This window comes from Centruroides vittatus, unplaced genomic scaffold (assembly GCF_030686945.1).
Source record: "Centruroides vittatus isolate TY-2023 unplaced genomic scaffold, ASM3068694v2 scaffold_1025, whole genome shotgun sequence".
Lineage (NCBI taxonomy): Eukaryota > Metazoa > Arthropoda > Arachnida > Scorpiones > Buthidae > Centruroides > Centruroides vittatus.
This window is the reverse complement of record NW_027122668.1, coordinates 199,206-224,172: the sequence shown is the minus strand read 5'-3', so window position 1 is coordinate 224,172 and position 24,967 is coordinate 199,206. Positions and strand designations below refer to the sequence as shown.

The 24,967-nt window shown below is 32.4% G+C and overlaps 1 pseudogene; it reads right to left on the bottom strand.

Moving 5' to 3' along the window:
- Nucleotides 1–1,092: 1,092 nt before the first annotated feature.
- Nucleotides 1,093–18,272, bottom strand: LOC136986463 (uncharacterized; annotated as a pseudogene).
- Nucleotides 18,273–24,967: the final 6,695 nt, after the last annotated feature.

The window sequence follows — 24,967 nt, the reverse complement described above, 5'->3', positions numbered from 1 at the left end:
TCATTCATGAATCCACAAAGAACACTTTTTTCTAACTTTCTCAATACAAGTTCACACAACAATCCTGACATGGGATTTCCCATTGGGAATCCCCTTTTTTGTTTGTATTGACGGCCATTAAAGGCAAAAAAATATTCATAGCAGATAAGGTTAGCTAGTTCTATCAAATCATTATTGTAATTTGCCAAATCTGGGCTCTTGCTGTGCATGAAATCTAAAAGCGCTACCTTGCATGATTCAATTTTTATAGAGGGGTATAAGCTTTCGTAGTCCATTACAGTTCAACTTCATCGTCCATTAAAATTAGATCTTGTATCTCATTAACCACATCTCTGATATTCTGTGCCACACGTTATTCTCGAGCTGAGAGGTGAGAAAATTTTATGTAATTTATGTAAAAAAGAGATTACATAAAATTTTATTATTAAACGACCTACTTATGCGAATTGGGGTTTTCAACTCTCACTACGATTAAATCAAGAAAAAGAGAACGCTTGAGGACGATCGACCAAGAGATGAGAGCAGCCTTATCAACGATTGTTCCAAATTTTGATCGCCTGTGCTCAGTTAAGCAGGCTCACATTTCTCATTAAACATTGTACTGATTTTTATAATAAATAAATATTAAATAAACATTGGTTTTTCCTTTGGTGTACCTCTAAAATTTCTTGATTTGGTAGGTGTACCTTGAACACAAAAAGTTTGCGGAACACTACCCTAGACCATCACTGACACGCAACTAACTGATTGCCCCTGGAAGTCGGCTTCTTACAGAAACACAGCTTCCCTATCATCAAATGTCACGGCATGTCACTGTTAGTTAATGAAGAGTCAGAATAATGTAATTATCTTTCAGAAAAATACCACAAAGCAAAAAAAAGGAATTTAAAATAATTTTTAAGACATATAAGATTAGTATAGATATATATTTATATGTATATATTGCTTAGATCCATGTATATATTAATCTGACTATTAAAATTTCGAATGGATCTGAATTTTTGCAGAAGTATAGAGCGAAGAATGACGATGTGGAATTCTGAAATGATCATATCCAAGAATAACTTTCTATATATTTTTTTATAAGTTAGTTTAGCTATTATTTCTTCTAATATTCTTTGATCCTCAAGCGTTGTTACCTGTAAATAATAATTTTATAGTATTAATTAATTTTAAAGATAAATAATCTTTTAATGTTAATAAATTAAAATATTTATGAAGACAGCTACAACAAATTACTATAATTATTAAGTATCTTTAAGGGTATACAAGTTTAAAAAGTTTTAAAGTGGCATATATTTAATGTTACCGCTTTCTATAGTGTGACTAATATTACTAGACTTTCGTCTTGTGTATGTAGAACATGTGGAAGAGCAGAATCTAGGCACCATAGGTGCATTTTCTGTGCACGCTAACCGAGTTGGATTGCAATTTTCAAATTGCAGACTTATAATTCGCACTGGCATCTGTTTGTCCATCCTTCTTTAATCTTGGAACAAACAGATGAAAGCTCAGACCAGACAAAGGAAGCTTAGGGCCTCCTGCCCCCTGAGCTTTCCTTGTCTGGTCTCGAAGTTCTTATATAGTTAATTGAGTACTATATACGATTAATTAATTAACTATATACGAACTTCCAGTATGAATAAGACGTTACGTGATATCAATTCAAACATTTTCTCCACAACGGAGTTAGATAGATGACAGGCATGACTCTGTAGTTGTCAGGAACGGTATGATGCACAGGGGTAAAATCTGTAGCATATATTTTAAATTAAAAATAAGATTAGAAATTGCTGTGATGGTTTTACAATAATTTTTGCTCATTTTATATAAGTTAGTTACACATTTTTCACGGTAAGTATTTTGCATATTGTGAGTGTTATGAATGGATATGTCTGCACTGATACACATTTGTTTGTGAACAAATGTGTATGTTGCAAAAGATAGATAATTTTATCTGTAAAAATAATTTAGTAATGTTACCATTTCAAATTATTATAATTATCTAATAAGTAAATGGCCAGGAGAATAATAAAATATAAAAATATATTCACAAAATTGGAAGAAATGACAAATATCTTGAAATTTTGTCCTTTTCAACATCTCGGGAACAACAGATTTTACAGTGGAGTTGACATTTTATACTATACATTTATGGTTGTGCCGTTGTCATGATATTTTTAACATTTTTGAATATTGAGACAGATGAGTAACCTCAAATAAAAGGTTGACTCTGCCATAAACATTCTTGAGATATTGAAAAAGACAAAAGAAGAAGACATTTATCATTTCTTCCAATTGTGCAAATGTTTTTTTATATTTTATTGTAATTATATTAATTATCATCTGAGAGGTATGCAATTTACACCAATTGATAGAGTAACCATCAGAGTTTAATCTCTCATCTGCCTTCAAATATCTTGTTTTCTACTATCTTTAAGTTTTGTAAATGAAAATGGCAAATTGCCATAGAAAAGAAATTTTGTCTTCTGCAATTTAAAAGTAGGAATCACTCGTAATTGCATAACATGAGTAATTTGGAGGAACTGGAGAAGCTGTAGAATTATAGCTGCTGTGTAAGGAGTGACAATGTCATTAGATCAATGTATTTGTATGTTCTATTACAAAATTGTTTTTAATTAAATACTCCATTTGCATGTATTTTGATAGCTAAAACATTACATTTAGAGCAGTGGGTTAAATCTCCAGACACATTCAGGCTTTTTGTTTTTGTGAAAATGAACGTACTAGGCACCCTACCAAGATTTATAATAGACAAAGAGAGACCACTGAACCATTTATTGGAGAGAGAGAGACAGAATTTTCTATTAAAAAGACTCATGGAAGCTAGTGAAGAGATTACATTACATTATGTTATTTAACAATGAACATACGACTGTATTGGACTTTGTTTCTTTATATCTTCATTTCTTCACAACCTTGCTTTTGTACCTTACAGGATTGGTTGTTTGAAACTGTGAATGGTCCACACCTCTACAGTCAGGTATTAGAGCTAGTATACATGCTATTCTTCATGTTTCAAATTCAATAATATCTTTTACCTGCAGTGCAGGGGATACCAATGGTAAGCCCCCTTTCAGCAGATATGTGAACTGGTTGCTTATATGCTACAAAAAGTTATTACCTGTTTTTTTCTCCCAAATATCATATTTTATGCAAGGTATATTGAAGACATCCTCATCATTTGGAAATCAAAACCAGACATTAACATCTTTTTAGAACATATCAACAACAATACATAAGGGCCCACTCTTAAACAGTTCAGCAATACCTCTGCACTTTTTAGACCTGAACGTACAATTCGAAGGTGGTCACATCGAAACTAGGATAAATTATAAACCAGAACACTGACCATTATTTATTTTGGATTCCTCAGCAATCCTTAAAATTACAACGAGGTGGCATTCAGGGCTCTAACTAAAGATGAGTGTTCAAACACTGCTCAAACATCCTTGATACATTGGATGAATTAAAACACATCAAAAAAACATACTGAAGCATGGATATTGTAGAAAGATGGTACACAGATAGGTGCTTGTGTATGCATGTAAAGCAAATGAACATACTCCTAAAAAATTCTAAGAGCCACCAAAATGCAGATAAATCCAAATGTGTAGTACAATCAAAGACTCCACCAAATATACATACAAGAAAGACATTGGCCGTACACGAAGTGTTTAGCTGGCAAAAAAGAGGGTAAGGAAAAGGGGGAGGGAAGAAGGAGGGAGAGGAGACAAGCAGTAGAGAAAGGTAGGATCCCTCTGAACAGGATCCCTTTAGGAAAAATTGTTAGATAATCGAACATTGTCAGTACAGATAACTGGTGCGCAAAGATAATATTCAGAATAAACAAACAGGACAACCCATGGAACGAGGGAATAGCGAAGTAGGAAACGCACACCCCTATCCGAATTCGCTGCAATGCTTTTCACAACCTCATAACATGCAACCACTGTCGCCCGATTGGTACGGAGAAAAGAACGTCCCTCTGCCATCTCTAGTCGAGTGGAGATCGAGGCCAATGCGTTGCAGGTTCCGATTATAAATCCATCGTATTCATTGCGATATAGGCTAATTATTTCAGTAGATACTCTTTCATCAATCGCAGAATAGGCAAATCGAATCCGAAGTTGATTGAAATTTAGAACAGGCACTTTATGTAGAGGATTTTCTGACAGTATTAGCCCGGAAACAGGCCAATGCGACCGCAACTAGATGCTTAGCTTTTCTCAGTCCCAAGGTAGACGCAAAGCAAGCAGATTGTCAATTGCAAAAAAAATATAGCAACTTTAACCTAAGGTCAAGATTATAAGCGATTACGGTATCCTACTCTCTATTTTCTATCGGTCCGGTTTTGCGAACTGTGAATGATGAACTTTCATTCTGGAGAGGAGAGATCATCATAAAAACAAAAGCGAATGTTAATTTTAATTGAATTCACGTTTTCTGAAAATAAAAATTGTCGCTGAAAAAAAATGTATGCAAAAAACGTGCTTAAATGTTAAAATTGTCGCGAATCGGAATTCAAGTCAATGTGAGCGTGGTGCATTTCGAAAGGGAGCCATAGTATTGTTTTTGTTTCGTGTAAACTGTTCTGTCCATCCCTTACGAAGCGCTCACGATTGAGCCTACACTGGTCAAGGGAAGAGAGTCATGTCGGGGAAGCGACTTATCTCCTTGGTCAACGCCTTTCCAAAATTTTCTCATACTTAGGATAGATGACAGAAAATTGTCACTTTGGCCGTCCTAGAGAGAATGAGGATTTGATCACTCTCGAGAAAACTTAACGATAATCTTCTATTTGATTCACGCTCATCGGAAAACAATTTTGTCGCGACCAAAACATTGATGAAAACTTCTGTTATAGATTGAGTAATTTATATAGTCAAAATGTCAGAAAATTTTTTCCTTTTTTGTGTACATGATGATTGATCATACCTGTCACAGTTGAGACTGCGAATAGACTCTGACCAGATCAAACGGAAGTTACGGAACAACACTCTGAACTGCGTGACCTTGATTAGCGGTAATCTGCGTCGGAAAACCGATGATAGAAAACTGTCACTGGTTCAAGAGACTGACATCCGGAAGTTATGGCCGTAAAGACATTGGCAAGATCACAACTGCACACCGTCAATGCTTCATGATCCTCTTTCGGTCCAGTACAAAAAAAAAAAAAAAATGGAAAAGATTCGACCCCCATGGTAAAGACGAAGTTTTTCAGAAAACTTGGAACGGAACTAGATGCATAACTTCGAAAAGCACGTGTCTTCAACTTAGATCCAGAGAACTCCGCACTACACGTGCACCGGAAATGGCTATGAAGTTCCCAAGTTCCAATTCTGATTGAAACAGGCCAATCAAACTAAACGTTGAACCTGTTATCAGATTTCCGAATCAGATGTTCCGAAAAATTAGGAAGGTAACACGAATACATTCCATTCCTCCCCCCCTCCGTTTCAGACCATTTTCTGAAAATTTTGAGATTGTGTGAATTGCTCAGTCTGAAAACGAAAAAAAAAAAAAAAACTCACATGTTTTAGAAAATAGTTTGTCGATCATTTATGTTGTTAAAATATTATTCGATGACCGTGATTGTTATTTGATTATTTGTAACCAATCTTATAAACAGACATGTGATGTTACACAAACATTTCGATGAATTGTAAACGATATTCTATACCATTCAATAATGTATCGAAAAAAAAAACTTTGTTGTAACGCGAAACCGAACGCGCGCCAGAGAAGGCTGGATTCTCAGACAAGTATCTCTGTTACGTCACTTAGCAAACAAAGGGAGAAAGGACTGTCAGCTTTCAGAGCTGCCAGCTAAAATGTCGTTATTCCGTTATGACATTTTAAATTGGCGGGAAGCTCTGTGAGGCTCTGGATAGGTCCGAACCTCACTGAAATTCGCGTTAAAATCATTTATTTTTAGAAAAAAATTATTTTTTTAGAGGAAAAAAAATAGAAGTTAGAAATAGTTTTTCTTAAAGAAAACGACGCGAACTTTTAAACAATAGAACAATGGGGAAACGTAGATCGTCTATCTCCGAGTGGGAATCGAATTAAACTTCGATTTTGACCTCTCCCGCGCCCCCGAAAGGTTTCGAATTGTCACCGGGTGACGAGAAGAGACCAATCGGAAAGCGGAATCGGAGGAAAACAGATAAAACCTGAGAATTCAAGGACGTGAGGGCTTCTTCTCCCGAAAGTTCCAAGTGACGGATCTATTGTTGTGTGTGTGTCTGGTGCCCATCTTCGTCTCCGTCTCCCGACCTCGGATCGACATCTTTCCATCAACGGAAGTCGACCGCATCGTCCTGGAGTCGCGGAGTCGTCGAGGGAACTGGCCATTCGCGACCTAGGGACACTCCTTCAAAATGAGACTATATTCGAAAGGAGAGGAAGACCCAGAGGCTGCTGCCGACCTAGAACTTCCAAGATCGCGGAAATCTTGTAAGCTTCTTTCGTGTCAAATAAACGGTTTCTTGTAACCGTAGAGTCTGTCTCAGTGCCGATCGCCCACATACGACACTTCGCGACCGCTCGACCTTCTTGACATAGTCGGCACCCTGTCGGCAAACTCACATATCCCTTCTAGCACTCGCTCTGTTTCTTGCTATTTTATATATAGTCTTCTCTCCTTCCTTGGTCTCAAGCTTTTCATACCACTTTTCCCACTCTCTTTCTTTACCCTCTCATACCCTCCACACACATCAAGCCAGATCCCTTGAGACCAAGGAAATATTAAAGGTGGCAAATAGAGAATGCTTCAATTTCAATGACAATGAGAAGTTATCACCCACCTAGAAATATTTGTATGGCCACTTGAGAACAACTCAGGAAAATGGAATTTTGAATTTTTTACCAAATCACACATCATTATACAATATGTTAATTTTGTACAGAACATGCTAGTAAATTTCAAAATCATTCCACAGTTTGAATTTTGTAACAATCACGTTAGAACTCATATATTCTATAAATAGAAGACATGAATACCTCAACTGATATAAGCTATTAATGGGTTGAAAACGTTTGTATATTGAAATTATTTGCTAATGTACGATAAGATCATTTTTACATTAGTTTTCCAATGTACTGTACATTAAAACTAAAAACACTGCAAAAGCTGTAAAATAAACACTCGCAGACAACTTCCGTACTGGTTCCTAAAGGATCGTTTATTGAAAAAAACAAACATTTTCCATAATTTTCAGAGATATTCGTTGACGGAAATGTATAACAACCCGACAAAAATGTCTGAAAGTTTTTTGAAATAAATAAAGAAAATGTTTGTTTTTTCAATAAACGAAATGTTGTAATGCACACTCACAGAAACTGAGTGTGCATTACAACATTCTCGGATAATAATTAACATAATTACAATAATTTAAAATGGTAGCATTCTTTTTGGAAGACAGTGTATTACAATTTACATAAAAAATGACAGTTACTTTATAACCATTACCTTAATCAATTGTTTTTCACGACACATTGCTTATAAAATAAAATCTTAAAACAATTAATATTTTATCTCTTTTATGCACGTGCTTTTACTTAAAATGTCCGAATATTTTATCCGGACATTAATCGATCGCTCGACATTTTCGGCTATTATTAAAATTAAGCTAAAATAAACATTAAAAATATTAAGGCATGCCTCATTTTATATAAGAAATTTACATACCTTGATGATTCGGTATAAAAGGAGCACTTGCCATTGATGTAGAAATGGCATTAGAGTGAATGACGCTATGCGGTATTATCTGGGTGGGTGTAGTTGTATGGTTGCCGGGATTCTGGCCGTGGATAGGATAACTCTGAAATACCGGATGAAATTGTTGGGCACGAACACCAATGGGTGTGACGGTGCCTCGTAATTAGGATGGTTATTATGGGAATGTTGATTAAAGTGAGCTATGTGATTATTCAGGGAGGTTGTAGAATTAAGAACATTAGTGCCGGACTGAAGAGAATGTTGTATGAGTCCGTGATACACGATCGGCTGAGGGGTGAGAGCCGGTCCGGGATGTCCAGTCGGGGTAGGAGTGTGAGCAGGAGTAATGTGGGTTCCGTTTGACGGCGGCTGATTTACAGGAGACGATGCGTGAGAGTGAGGAGTCGAAGCATTAGAGTGTGATCCCACCGACCCTTGTGGTACACTGTTAACGGGTATAGTATGTGACGGCACTGCAGTTGACGTACCCAGATGTGGTGGCACTGAAAGATTATACATCTATAGTTTTGGATATTATACTACATTAAACATAATTATAGAAGTAAAAGATTAATTCATGTAAATAAATTGCGAATCACAAGAGAAAATCAATATAAAATTTGATCCACAAATAAAATTAATGAAAATTAGTTTAAATTTTTAAATCTTATTCACAAATTTAGATGTTAAAAATGCTAGTTTTAAACCTCTAAAAATATTAAGAGTAGACATATTAAAACTAATTATATAAAGTAAAATTCAATGCAAAAATTATTTTCTAATACATTTTAAAAGTTTTAACTTGTTAAATGCATTAAAAGCATGAGAAGGAATAATAATAAATTTAATTTAGTAAAAATATGTTTAAAGATTTTACTTTATTACATTTTCCTTTAAATTATTAAATGAAAAAAATTACATAATTCAGAAGATCAAGAGTCTTTTTCTCGGCATGAAAATGTATATGAAAATTTATGTTGTATGCAAATTATACTTAGCTTAAGCTGGCATGTAATCTCTATATAAATTAGCATTTCAAATTTGACTTTAAAAATAATTTCTTTTATTTTTTAATGTTTTGAACATTCAGCATAAAAGAAATAGAAAACTAATTTTTTTTAAAAATGTATCTAAATAACTTAGTACATAGACTAATTTATTTACTAAAAAGATAATTCAGGACTCAGCTATAATTTATCTGCTTGTTTATAACGAGTCAAAAATCTCCATACAAAACACAGACCACCTGAAGGAACATACTTTAATATATGTAACTCTAACATCAGTTATGTTAACTCTTTTACTGGCACAAATGAGAATTTTTCATGCATGCTATTTTCAGTTATTCTCTTACTTACTTACTGGTTCTTACTAAATTTCTCTTACTAACCTTGATTTTATTAACCACAGGTTAACAAAGTCCGAAATTTTCAAGAAATTTTCAGGTAAGAACCAAAGGTAACATGCATTTGCTTTGAGTGCCGGAAAGCATTCGTATATGCCAGGCATGGGCAAATGCGGCTCCAAAAGCCACATGCGGCTCTTTTTGAGTTATGTGTGGCTCTTCCTGAAAGTACTATCCTTTCCAGCCTTACCATACTATCCGCCATGACAGTACAGAACTGTGGCTCCCATGCATTTTGCAAAACCTACATTTCGGCTCCCACTGAACTCTTGCTTGCCCACCTCTGGTATATGCAATCACTTAAATAGCAGTCACATATTCTATGATTTATAAGTGACTACATGATAAAGTGATCCCTTTACCTTTGTACAAAGACTTCTGAATCACTCTGTAGTTCAATAATTAAATGTAACTGTGTTGCTAATATTCTGCTCAAAAGATAACGCAAATATAAATGCAATTAAAATAAATAATGTAAAACTTATATTTGTAGAATTGATAAACACTAGAAGGTGGTACACATGCAATACAATTCTGAACACTCCAGTTTTGTAACTAAGCATTTTTAAGTTGCTTGTAGTTTTGGCAAAACACCTAACCTGATTACAATATTATCTTAAAACAAATAAACTATATATATTTGTATAACTGATTACTTGAGATTTTGAAATGTTTTACATTTTTTTGGTTTTAGTTATAAAGCTCAAATTAGCACCCAATGATGATTAGTTCCTGTTTAAATTACATTCTAAACCAGTGATGGCGAACCTTTTTGAGAAGTGGGTCAAATTTTGTTCATTATTTTTTTTAGTACTAGCTCGTGGGTCACTAAGTCACTGGCGTCACTTGGAAAGGGGGAGAGGATGGTTAAAAACTACTTTTTTTTGGTTCTTGCTTTTAAAATCCTCCAAAAAGTTTACGTTTCCTTTTTGTTTTATAACTTTTACTTTTGCAAGTGAAGAGCAAAAAATAACGGTCGACGTTAAAAAATTGATATCAATGGAGTGATACCACGAATTACCGCACCAGGTGACACCACGCCCAGTCGGCAATCATCCCCACACTAAGTATTTGAATGAACAAGGAATAAAGAAAATCACATATGTATTATGAAATATTATTTATTAATAGATATAATTACAGGTATGTGTATGTATAATAAAGTTGAGTATATTTAATGAGAAATCTGTTGTTTATTTTCAGATAGTTTCTTAATATTAGGTTCATATTCCGTATTCGTTAGTTTAACTCATTTCACAGTCATTTCATTTCCAAGTTTATTTCTATTGGTAGATTTTACAAAATTCATCAAAGAAAACAATTTTTCACACGAATATGTGGACCCAAACATTGTTAAAAGAGCATTAGCAAATTTCTTCATTAATATAAAATTATTTGGTAAAGAATCCCATACGTTTAATATAATATTTTCAATTTTTTGTGTGGCATCATTATTATCTGCACTATTTTCAGACATTTTTCCTTCTACTTTGATAATTAAGTTTTCAAATTTATTTTTCCACACTATGCTGCTTTGAAATTCAACTAATTCCATTTCTAAATCATGGATACCTATCCACATAAATTCAGTAAACTCCACTGTTTCGAATTCCATTTTGTATGGATATAAAATAAGGTGAAATGTACTTTCCAAACTTTTAAATTGATTAAATCTCTCCTCTACACCTTGTTTTATTTCCTGTATAATCATTAAATATTTTTTAATTGCATTTTCTTGAATGTCAAGCTTATTTTCAAAAATCTTTATGTTCTGAAAATGTTTTTGTAATTGAAGAAAATATTTCATGACTTTCATTTCCAAATCCTTAGTAAAGATGTCAAGTTTCTTCATAAATATTTTAATATTTTCAAACATCATTAAAATAATTTGTCCATTTCTTCAAAGTTTTTTATTCAGTTCATTAAAATGCTGAGTGATGTCGCATAAGAACATTAAATCGTTTAACCAATCTATATTTGAAAATTCATCAAAACTATTGTCTTCTTCATTCAAAAAGAGCTTAATTTCTTCTAATAAAATGACAAACCGATTAAGAACTTGACCACAACTGAGCCATCGAACATTGTTGTGTCAAAATCCCCGAATACTGGCACTCAATTTCCTCTAGTAATTGTGCAAATTGTCGTTTATTAAGACCTCTTGCATTTATAAAGTTGATGACTTTTATTAAAACTGACATTATATTGGAAAATGTTTTTAAACCTTGCTTCACACATAGAACTTGCTGGTGTATTATACATGAAATTCAATCAGAGAATGTGTAATATTTTGCTTAAGATACTGAATAAAACTAATGTTTTTCCCCACCATATTGGGTGCACCGTCTGTTGTTACAGAAACAATTTTCCGTAGGTCAATATCCATTTCTTTAAATGTAATATCAAATTCTTTAAAAATATCAAGACCGATACACTTCCCTTTCAATGTTATTAGTTTCATTAGCTCTTCTTTCATTATATTGCCCGATTTATATCGAGCAAAATCTGCTAATTGTGCATAACCATTTACATCATTACTCTCATCTAAAGCAATTAAATACATTTCTGTATAATTTAAGTCATTACATATGTGTGAAAAAATATTTATTTCTAATTTCTATTACTCGATCTTTAATTGTATTGCAACTTATTGGTAACTCATTTATATGCTTTATAATCAATACTTTTCTTTAAAATCTGCAAACAAAGTAGCAATTCATTCTAAAAATGCTTGTTTTACAAACTCTCCTTCTGAAAGAGTTTCCACTGTGGCGAGCAATGCAATGGGCAACTTGAAAACTAGCAGCCGTAATGTTGTTTTTTGGAATCAAAAAAGTTTTTAAAACACTGGTTTGTGAATGACTCTTTTTTCTTTTGTAAAAAATATGTTCTTCTTTCTTCGTCTGTCGAAATGCCAAGATTAGAATGCAACTTTTCGAAATGTCTTTTTACATTGTACGTACTTTTTCGTTACAAATTATACACAAAGTCATTTTATTCTTTTCAATCACACCATATTTATCAAACCATTCTGTTTGATATGGCCTGGAACTTGTATCGTTTGTTTTCATTTTTCTAACCACCGACATAGTACAGGGCTACGACTAAACATATTTATATTTAGAATACAATAATTTGAAAAGAAATTTCTTATTAACGTACTTGACATACATACATATGTAGACGAGAAACTTTAATAATAAAAAATAATAATAATGTTGAATTATTAAAGACTTCTAGACGCCTACGACAAAACTGCCATTTAGTTCAGCACTGGTACATCTCCCGATTCTACAATGCAACGAACATGTACTGTACGCACGTCAAGTTTATGACTAACTGTCATGTGTCATATGCAGGTGCAGTGATACAATAGAAAATCAGCTAGGCAATGTCCACTTGGAAATATCTGCTATATAAAATCGAAACGGGCAGTTCTGTGACGGTATGCCAAAAACAGCCACTAGGGGCCCCCCTAGCTATTATCTAAATCAACAATATAAATTCTTTTATATTTATTTTATATTTTTATGGTATAATTCAGTATATTATTATTTTTATTTGTAATAGGAATTTATTAATTTATGAATTTATTATTTATACCATGGAATGACACCGTGCGCATGCCCCAATGCCTGCATTGGGCCTTAAAAAATTTGACATTAGATATATGTACATTATTTTTTAAAATATTTTTGATTGTCAGTTCTCTCTTTTATGATATAAAAAATAAATTTATAAAAATCAACGTGTGGGTCATTTAAAAGACCTGCATGGATCAGTGTCTGACCCACGGGTCATAGGTTCGCCACCACTGTTCTAAACTGTCTGTAGTAGAAATTAAGAAATTAAATATCTGAAAAGTATTTTAGTGGATTTATAGTGTTGTTTTCCTTCAAATATTAATCATTTGCCCATCATTCAGAAGGTATAAATCAAGACGTTTTAGGATACCAAATTTTGATTCGTCGTCAAATGTAGCTCTATCAACTGGATATTGGAAATAACAACAATTTCCAAATCATCCAATCAATCAGCACAATGATGACTATATTATTTTAAATATTTCTCTTCAAAAGTTATTAATTAATATAAAATGAACAACTCACTACAAAGATTTGTTGAAAATTGGGGAGTCTCTCCTTGCGATGGATTAGCAGAAGTCATTATTCCGACCGGCTGTGGTGACAATACTCGTGGTCCAATCATTGGATACATCTAAAATTTAAAGTGATACAGAAGAAAACTATTAGTATTTTTGATTAATAGATTTAAATACTAATTTTTAAATTACGTAAAGTCATGCTATTTTAATAATATATATTTTTTAAATAAATCAATGCATTTAATGAATCTGAAAAGATCTAAACAATTAACAATATAAATTAACTATATTTGGAAAGATTGCAATTATTTATTGTATACTTATGTAAATATGGTAAGTAATGCTAACATATCATGATAAGGCTCCCAAAACAATATTTATATTGAAATAAACAGAAAAGTGTTGATAAAAAGAAAACAAAAAATATGAAATAAATGATTTACAACTGCATAAGAAAAACAAGTTAAAATCAATTAAATGATAATGCCAAATTTACTGGGCCATAAATTAGTAGTTAAATATAGAACATAACTTGGATTAAAGGTAGGAGACTAAGGTGTAAATTAAAATGATTATCTTATTAATAAAAAATTAATTGTGTGTGAATTCAAGTTTTCTAGTTATTACAGTAGAGAGTCGTTAATCGGAATCAATTGGGGACTTGTTCAGATTAGTGATTTGTTCCGATTACCGATTATGTACTGAAAAATACATTAACCTGTTAGATGTTCAAATTTTTCTCCGTCGCATGTTGCTTTGTGTTGAATTTTCGTCGATTTTAAGCCTAATGAAAATTATTATAATAATAATCGAGGCTATCGTATCGTTAAAAATTATTTCCTCATTTTGTACAAACAAAATAAATATATTGAAGAATATAAAAACATGAAAATTATACTTTAGAAGTAAATCTAGTATCAAAAACGTTCGATTCAGCACGACACAGTCCGACTGAAAATCGTTCCAATTACCAACTCTCTATTGTATTACAATTTATTTTTCCATATTTAAACTTTTAAAGATTTAAAAATTTTAAATCAAATTAGAGGAATAAAAAAGCAGTAAGATTTTTAATTCAAATGGTATTTTTAAATTTTTTAGTACAAAAATCTTGGCATCATGTAATATAAAAGGCTACAGAATTTTGTTTTTAAGAAATTTTCCTACAAATTTCTCACAATCTATCTATTGGTTGTTAATGTATCAATTAAATTGAAATTAGATTACTCGAAGGTTTACGAACATGCTGCCGTTTCGTAGTTAGTTCCAAGACCTGATGAATTAATTACGTTTACTCTTCAGATGACAAGCAAAAGAAATAATGTTTCCCTCTCAAAATAATAAGTGAAAATGAAGACGTAAAATTATTTTGCAGAAGAGCAGCATTTCCCAAACATCTTATGGTCCCTTTCAAAATAAAACCATGTAGAAAATAAATTATCTCCTGCCTTGATAATTATTTAACTTTATGCTAAACTTAATTATTAGGGAGGAGAGCTAATATTTGATTTATTATACTAACTCGTTTAAGAATAAAATTTCTTTGCATCTCCATTTCTTGTTCCTTTTCTCCTCCACTCTGCATCCCTTTCGAGAATTTTCGGCCATAGTTTGGGAACTGCTGCTGTAAAGCATCAATCTAAAATTATCTACAGATATTAAAAAAAGCACCTGTATATATAAAAGAGGATGAAAAATTGTTAGGCAATTATGAAGTACTAATGAAATAGAATAATCCTAATTATTTTGATACTTCTCATGAATAAATTAAGACATTTTAAATCAATCAAACATACACTATTTAATGTCAATAATTAATCAAAATTTAATGATTATAGAAAATATATATATATTTTTACTCAAAATTTATTTAATAAAACAGTAAATATTTTAAATATATTTATTAGAAAGAAAACAAAATATTAAAAATGAATAATCTTTACTGTTTTACATTGAATTTGCTGGAATTTGTAATATATGCAAATTTTATCAGATACAATTTGGAGTATATTGTGTTATTGCTAATTGAAACTAATTGTTGCACAGAATTGTTTAGCTTAGTAAAAACTTGCATTTGATAAGTTTTATATAGGATGGCATTAACCCGTGCTGACTCAAATGCAAAACTTGAGTCAGCATGGGCTAATGTCAAAAAATCAGTAAGAAATACCAAACACTTAAGCAGTTCTTTGGATAAATATCACAAGTGTTGGCTATGCTTCTTTAAAGCTGCTGTAGAAATGGTTGTATCTATTACTTCATATGATTTTAAGGACTTGAAGAAGCAGAGATCTATGATTAGGGGCTTTTATAGCTGAATGGCACTTAAGCCATTGTTACCACAAACAGAGAAATATCACGTAAAGCTTATTCTTCTCTGATGAATAGTTTAAGTTTTAACCTTAGGAGAAACGTTTTCTAGGGAATAAGTTGTACTTGCCATCAATTGAGCTTGATGCATAGCGCAGGGAGGACACTTTTAATTTCTTCTCTGTGTCACCTCTTAAAAATAGTACACATAGCTCTATAAATTTATGGTAACCACTTCTTGGCATTTATTTCTGCAGTTCAGCTTTATAGAAGTCCAATAATTCTTGAAGTTCTAACTCACTGAAAAACTCCTCTACATAATCTTTACCACTTTGATAATTACTAGCATTAACATTTTACCAACTTTCTCTTAATTGTATGAAGAGAGAGATGTCATGACTACTTGTTATCTCACATATTTTGCTTTTAAATTCATAGATGTGATGACAACAGGGGAAAAACAACTCTGTATCCAATATTTGTTCAATGAAGATGCATGCACCATTTAAGCAGCCAGTGTTTGAGACAAATGTATCATTACAAAGAATTTTACATCATTTTCCAAACTCCAACCTGTTATTGCGGAAAGCTCATGCCTGCTCTTTACCAGAAGCATTTTCTAATTTTAGAACACCAATGAACTGTTCTTTATCTCCAAATGTCACGACTATTGGGATTCTTTCTTCTTTACATTCAATGTAGTTAATAGCTTACCATCCCAGTGAACAGTCAGAATTTCAGAGATATCATTAAATGCAGCTTTAATGGCTTCAGTCCATTCTTTACTTTTATTCTGCCTGATTCAATGAATGAAATATCTATTAATAGAGAGTTCTTCAGTGTTGTAACAAAATACTTCTGCTGTTGCCTAAAATATATAAACAGCATCTCTTACACTAATTTGTCAGTAATGAAATCTTTGGTTCCGCATCTTGCAGTATTCTGCCTTGGTGTATCACCCAGAAATGGTAGACGACGACGACTCACCATTGCTGCATTCATCAATACCAAAAAAATGTGCCATCTTCATCTTTAGATGATGAGAGAAAGTGCAGCCGAAGAGGTGGATGCCACTGATTGCTTACGTTGTCTTTTCTTCCCTTCAAATTTCCTTTTCCTTGACTGTTCTTTTTTGGTGAGTTTTCAGTCCACACCTACAAGACAGTCTCTTTGCTCTGTCTCTGCCACAGTAAAAATTCTATCCTCATCTAATTTGATGGTTTTTAGAGTATTTGTATATGTGATATCAAACAGGTTGTTCAGATTGTTTTGAAACACTGCTTCACAGTGCTTAAAAATCTCTTGAGACTTTCTTAATTTTTTTGTAATTTTCTCCACTCCAAATATAAATCTGAGTTTTTACACAATGCTGAAGAGATCTTGTCAGAATTCTTGCTTTGTTTAAAATAAAACACCCAGCACTTGTCTATTTGATGGAAATTTGTCTACAGTTATTTGGTGTTTCACGTTCTTGGAACTGCATAAATCATATGACATATTATTAGTATAACAGAGCACAAATACATCTAACACTGACAGAAACCGAGACACAAACTGACAGTGCTCCATGTGTAACAACCAGTCCGGGCCTGAGCAAAGTGCAGCATATCCAGACACATTGACACACAAGATGGCATGGATTAATATTCTTTGATTGCCAAGAAATTAAATATGGACATATTTTTGAGTGAAAGGGAAAAAACAGGCAGGTGGGCATTCAAAAATTTTGAAGTCAGAAAATAAGGAACACTCTACTGCACACGCATGTAGAACTACAGACAAATACATATAGTTAAAAAACTTTTATTCTGTATTAGTCGCATATGTTTATGTATATTTGTGTAATATACGTCTATTTTATAAATTTGTTGCGTTTTTAAATTATAATTTAGGTCTGTTTTTGTCTTTAGCTGAAACATTTATGTCCAAATTCAGTACAAAGATCAAGAGTTACAGTTAGAAGTTAACCAATTACCATTCATGTTACTTTAGGGACATTCCAATTTTCAACACGAGTGTTGAGTGTTGAAACTAACAATTTGACGTCATCAACAGCATTCCAACTTGAGTACGAAGTGCTTAGTTCCCATAATTCCATTCTCAGCAAGATGGATTCCATTCAAATGTCGTACCAATTACCCACAATTCATTGGAAAGTAGCAGTCAACATATCTGTTGAGTGCTGAGTGTGTTGAGTCATCGCTGACAACAGCACCACTTCAACATTGAAAAAAGGAACAAATTTTAGCGAACGTTGAGATCAGCACTGAGTCAGCGTTGAAAATTGGAATGTCCCATTTGAGTATGTAAACATTTATTGTTTAACCTCTAATTCTTGATCCTTTGTTGTGAACATGTGGAAAAATGAACAAAATTAGACTGGATTATGCAAAGTTCAGATTAGCAAAAGTACACTGTAATCTAATTGTTATTCAAAAAAATATATACTATATATATTGTATTATGTATTATTATATTATGTGTTGTTTTTTTAGTCTGTAGTATTTTGGAAAATTAATTTATAAACAAAATGTATTTAAATATCAAACACCACAGATTTGAATACCTGAGGATAAGCCAATGGTTGGTGTCCAGCAAATGGCATAATTCCTGGTGAATGTGGATATTGCAATGCCAATTGGTCTTGAACAGTTTCCAATATTGGAGTTCCTGTTGCAGCAGCTACATCGAACACATAATTTAATCAAAAATTTGAGATACAAAGTTGTTATTTGTTATATATTTTATTATCTTAAGGATTATAATAAATAAATAAACGGTTAATGTGAGCCTAGGTATACAAAATGGCGACCATTGACAATAACCTAAACGCGCCTATATTTAAACTTTTTTAAAACGTAAATTTGCTACTTACTTTTTCCCCTCCTTTGGTTACTTTTCCTACTCTTGGACCAGAAACGAAAAATAAAAAAGGCATCATACTACCTATAAATTCAATCGATGCATGGATGAAGTGAATTACGAGATTCTATACGTCAGTGGTTCGAACAAAATTTGCCTGTATTGTACATAAATTTTACTCCTCTTAAGAACTGCAGTTTTACGATTCACATCTCTCGCCTTTTCATCTACAATAGGCAGCGTCTCCATAGAGGGTGGCACCTGCGATCCACAACCACCTAGCCTTCCATGTGTCGTTCACGTTGTCTTTTGGGTCGGAAATCACTATTACATATCCTTGGTTATGACAAATTTAACAAGTTTAAAACACATTTACACACTATAAACGCACATTTAAACCACGTTTAAACACGTTTAACACACATTTACACACTTTAAACACACATCTGAACCACATATAAACCCTTTACAAAATTTTTACCTCACTTATACAATGTTAACACACCTTTAATACACTTTCATGACATTTAACATTCATTAAACACATTAAGGACACGTTTAACATGTTAATTACCATTCACAAACTTTCCTCCTTGATAACTTTAGACTTCGAGTAAATTGTACAAACTTTAAAAAAACACAGACACTTTTAAAAAAATTAACAACGTGCATAATCTGTCTACTTCGTAACCAAAATTCGAAATTCACATTATTCCTCATGTTTCCTGAACGGAATTTTTTGATGGATATTTGCATACGAAGGCATCATTACTATCAACGCCATCTACATTTCTTTTCTAAAAACACTTGCCATCGAGGTTACCGGAAGTGCCGCAATTTTGTATACCTAGGCTCACATTAACCAAATAAACTAACTATAATTATGAGTATGTTTGTAATGTCGAGTATGATTCCACCGTCTTTCCAAATGCCATTGTCAAACTTCTAAGCTTACAGGAAAGTGGCGTCGAACATCTGACATACACGTTTTGCATTTAAAACTTCGACCTCAACCTCGTTTTTATTAATTACTAGTTAAGTAACGCTGTATCAGCATGTAGTCGGAACGAAGCCACTTGCACCTTTATTTTCTAGATTATGAGGGGAAAAAGAAACAGAATCATTCGTTCTCAACAATATATTTGATTTTTATTGGATCATTTAAAGGTACAAATATAAGGTCAGAATAAGCCATTAATTAATTGCTATGCAAACGTCTCCCAAAATTCTGTCTATCACTATGGGCCTTGGACTTACAAATTGACTCGTAGCGATCTTTATTGTAACTCTCTAAAAATACTGAGTCAGTTATTTTTTTCACTCGACTCAAGTGTAACATAGGTAAGACTGATAGATGCCTCTTTTTTCCCTATATCTATTTTGATTTTTGGAAGAGTTAATCCCTGTGATTTATGTATAGTCATCGAGTATGCTAAGGTAAGGGGAAACTGTCTACAAGGTCGCAATATACTGCCATCATTCGAAGAGGTGTTATGGGAATTATTTGAAACAGATTACCATAGATTAAAGGTCCCCGATAGCTATCGAATTCCACTAAAATAAACAGAGGAAGAGCTGGAGGGCGAGCATTAGGAACATATATAATGTAGCGTCTAGTTTCCAGTGAACCATTGACGAGACCTCCTTGCACCCATAAGTTGACTCTCAGCACGATTCTGGCATTAACTGAGAGATTCAAATACTTAGAGAGACCAAGAGCTGAGTCATCTTTGGACAAAGGCGGGGCAATATCTGGAGTGTTTTCAGATGCTATATAACCAAGAGAGCATCCAGTTGACTGCAAGTAGTTTTCGTTGCTTTGTTTAACTTGCTCGTTTGTTGGATATAGCTCTACTGCTGTTTGGAACTGATCAAGTTCATCTCTGGATAAACAGGCTCGATTTCTTGTCGTCAGAATGTTCAGATCTGTATCAGAGAAATCACCCGAAGCTAGATGTTGTAAGACATCTGTGAAGGAACTATCTGTGCTATTTTGTCTATGAGAATTACTAAGTTCAATGAACTTCTCAAAAGAATCAAATGCAAATGTAATGTAATGTCCCAACAGGGTCCCTACCTTGTTGGGACATTACATTGTAAAAAACACTCGAGTAGAGAGGAGTATCTTTAACAGGAGGAAGCTGACGAAAATCACCAAACAAATAGATAAAGAATCCACCAAACGGCTCATCTTTCTTGGGGTTTATCTCCCTCAATCTTCTCTCGATCATGTAAAGCATTCTTGCACCAATCATTGACATTTCATCGATGATGATGAATTTGAGCGACTTCATCTCAATCTGGAATCTCTGTGCAGCTTCTTCATTTAGAGATCGAAATTTCGTACTAACGATAGGAAGACGAAGGAGAGAATGGATCGTAAAGCCATCAATATTGATCACTGCTGCTCTGTTATAGAATAATAAGTTAAAAAAGTTTTCTTTTTTAACTTATTATTCTATAAAGATTCTTTATATTTGTTGTGTATCTAGTTAGCGATAACATTTACCTTTCAAAATTACTGTTTTAATGCTTGTCATATTTTCCGACCACTAGATGACGCTTCTACACGTGCGTGCAGGAAGCGACTAACACTTGACTTCATGCATTCCTTGTCAACATTATAACTCTAGAATGAGTTGTCCGATCTTGATGAAATTTTCTACGACGACTCACTCTCACTCAAGGATGAAATGATTAAAATTTCAACTCTCAAAAATGATCCATACTGAAGAAAAACCCCCATCTCCAGTTCTACAAAAACGGATCATTTCTGAAAGTTAAAATTTTAATCAGTTCATCCTTAAGTGATGATGGGTCGTCCAAGATAATTTCATCAAGATCGGACAAACCATTCCAGAGTTATTTTGTTGACAAGGAATGCACAAAGTCAAGTATTAGTCGTCACTACGTTCCGACAATTAATAATTCTAGAGAAGAATTTTTATAAAGTGAATTAAACTATTTTTCAAATAGAAAAAATGAATATTATCTTTAGAAAAATTATAACATTTGGTAATTATCTTTAGAACATATAATCTAATTTTAGAACATTTTTAAAAATAATTTTAAAAAATGTTCTAAAATTACAATCTCTAATGTTCTGTAATGATTGGCGCTTCACGTAGGCCCCTAAAAAGGACCAAAAACTTTCTGTTTGTATTTAATTTAAATATAAATTATTTGCTCGAAGTTTCTGTGTATGGTAAGTGTAGTTTTAATGTAATGAGCAAATTAAAATTATTCCAGCTGTTGGATACTTTTATGTTATAGCGTACAATTCTGTAAAGTTAAAATGATGGGATGCATTTTGAAATTAAATTAAATTTTCCGATTATTTTAATTTTATAGATTTGTATTTTAAAGTTTCTACATCATTTGAATATATAATATAATTTGAATTTTGAAGAATTGATTCAATACCGTTTTATTATTCTATTATTACTTTCAATTTCATATGAAATTTGGCTGAAGCTGATTTGAGAAGAATCAGAAAGTTTCCAAAATAAAGTAATTTAAAACATTTTGGTCTCTAAATTAGCAAATTAAAAGGATGTACAGTAATACTCCGAGTTACACAAGTAATGCAGATTGTAGACCTTTACATAACTCACATTTGTAATTGCTTAAGTGTAACTACATAATTGAAGAGCTTATTTCCAAAGTGACGTATCTCCATTTTTTATTTGTTTTTTAAGTTCATGGCACCAACACATTGATAATAGGCTTCCCTATAGCGCTACAATATTTTTTTTCTGAAACGGGTGTTTCTTCTGTTGAAAAATGTATTAAAAAAATTGGTTTCTTTTCAAATGTGACGTTTTTCGTTTTGTATTTATTTCCAAACTGTCGCATTTCCACAACAGCCAATTACAAAGTGTATATTGGTCATTGACTATTTAACAGTAATGACTGCTTTCTCAAGTGCAAGTGCTATTGTGTTTGATTGTTTTCTTAATTTTTCTTTAATAATGGCCACATTTTCTGGAGAAGTTCAAAAAGTATTTAGTTGATATGCTAGAAAGAGGTCGCGTACTTATACTGTAGAAAATTTCGTAAAGAAAATCCAAAAATCAAGAAAATTAATTTGTTCTGTGATGGATGCGGTGCACAAAACAAACGTTACACATTTTTAATAATGGTAAGTAAACTTTCAGATATGTATAGTGTAACTTTTGAGATTACATATCCAGTGCAGGGCCACAGTTATTTACCCATAGATCGGCCCTTTGGAAGGGTAGAAAAATGTTAAGAAAACTGAACTGCTTCTTTTACCAGAAGACTACAAAATTTTTGAGCATATAGGACAAATACATGTTCTTGGTAGACTGGTAATTTGGTAATTGGAAACTTGCAATTCATTTGCTCATTAAGTCAAAAATGGATTTTAAAGTATCTGAAATGAAACTAATCAGAATGAACTGTAAATATGTTTGTATGTTTGCACATTCTCCATCTATCAGAATAGTTCTGTTCAACAATCTTAAAAGGAGGTAAAACATGGTCATTCTATTAGTTGATTTGTTATCATTGGAGAATAAACTTAAGCTGGAAAAGATTGATGATGTGAAGAAACTTTTAAATAAACTGGGAATAAGTGCAATGACATTTTACAAAACGTGTTTTCCTGTTTAGAAAGTGATTGATTCTAAATAGATACTGTGACAGAACAATTACAATATGATTTTTATTAATTTTATGTAATCTTCTTTCTTTTGAAATTACTATAGATTTTTAAACACCATTTTTTATTATCTTCAGTCATAAGAACAAGGTTCGTGTGATTTTCATTTTTGTTTTGTATCGTATTTTGTATACTCTCTTTTGTTTTTATATATTAAAAGTTTTTGTCCATCGATTTGTTGTTTTTATTACATTATCCATTTAAATACTTTGAAACTAAATTGCAGAAAGTCCATGATTTGAAGTGCCAAAACTACCATTTCTTTTGCCTTAGGATTTTTTTTCACTATTAAACATATATTCAGAATATAAAAATGAAGCTCTGTACCAATAATTAAGTTTTACCTTAACATTATAAGCAATTATTTAAAATTTGCAGTTTTTGGAAATTTGTATTTCCTAGAGATATGTCACTATTGAAATAAATACAGTATTATCAATTGAAGAGCTTATTATTATATGTGCACTGTACATATATTAATTATTTTTTTCCAACAAAGTCAGTTTGTCATTTCGATTGCATTTTAACGGTACAGTAGCTACTGTAACTAAACAATTAACACTATGTAAAATGTAGCGGTGGTAAACAGGTTATGTATTAAACAAATCACTCGAGGCAAACTACACTAATGACGTGAAACAATAAATATAGAAAAACAAGCAATGAAGATGTGCTTGATTTCACTGCTTGACTTTCACTGAGTACTGTAGAAGAATCTTGTTTACGAGAACAAGTGCCCAGTATTCTTATGTACGTGCTTACAATTAGACTGAAAAGTGAAGGATTAGCAGAGCAATAAAGTAATAAATCAGTACAGTGCAAAAGAAAGAGAGAGAGAGAGAGAATGAATGAATGAATGTTTGAAATAGAATGTATGAATTAGAGATTCTTTGTAAAATTACATTACTCTACTCAGACTTCTTTTCAATTTTTGAGAATTACATTTTACATAACAGCGAATTTACTTAAGTCATGTGTTACATAACTCAAGATATTACTTTATAACAAAATGTACTTCACTAACACTGGAAACATGTAATATTTTCAGACCACTAAACCTCTTCAGCTTCCATCCAAACATGTAAAATATAGCAACAAACAAATGTTTTCAGAATCTACCCGATTCCAGTTTCAAATTTACAGAGTTCGTTTTGAATTGCTTTCATGTTCTATTATACGCATTCCAATTTGCAGTGGCACACTCAAGATTTACTCTTCAGGAGAGCCAAGTTGTTCAGATAAAAAAATTTTTAATGCAAACTCAATAAACTTCCCAAATTATGTGACTGTTGATTCATAAGAAATATAAAAATACAATACATGACACTATATAAATAAAAACACAAATTTTACTTAGGAAAATATTTTTCAAAAAATTTACCAATGTTTCTTTTCCTTTAATTTTGGAGATGTGAGGACCCTTTGGCCAACCACAGGGTGCACCATTGCCAATTTGAAATGAATCAAGTGGATTCTGAAAACATTTGTGAATTTGTAATAGCATTTTACACGCTTTGCTGAAGGCTGAAAAGATTTAGTGGTCTGAAGAAAAAGTATGTACATTTTTTCATTATTTTTAGAGTATTAAATTATTTTAAGTTAATAAATAAAAAATTTTAGATTATGTATAACGTACTACTCTTAAGATGATATCCATCTTTAATCAAGTACCACATCTTAACAAGATTAGAATTATAGCAGAATTTATGAAATGTATTGAGAATACTGAGAAAAATGATCGCCATAATTAATCGGGCTATTATTATGCTATAATTAATAACTAGAAACTAAGTAAACGTTTGGCATTGTATCAATACATCAAGCTTCGAGAAGTTGATATATACGTATTAAGAATAA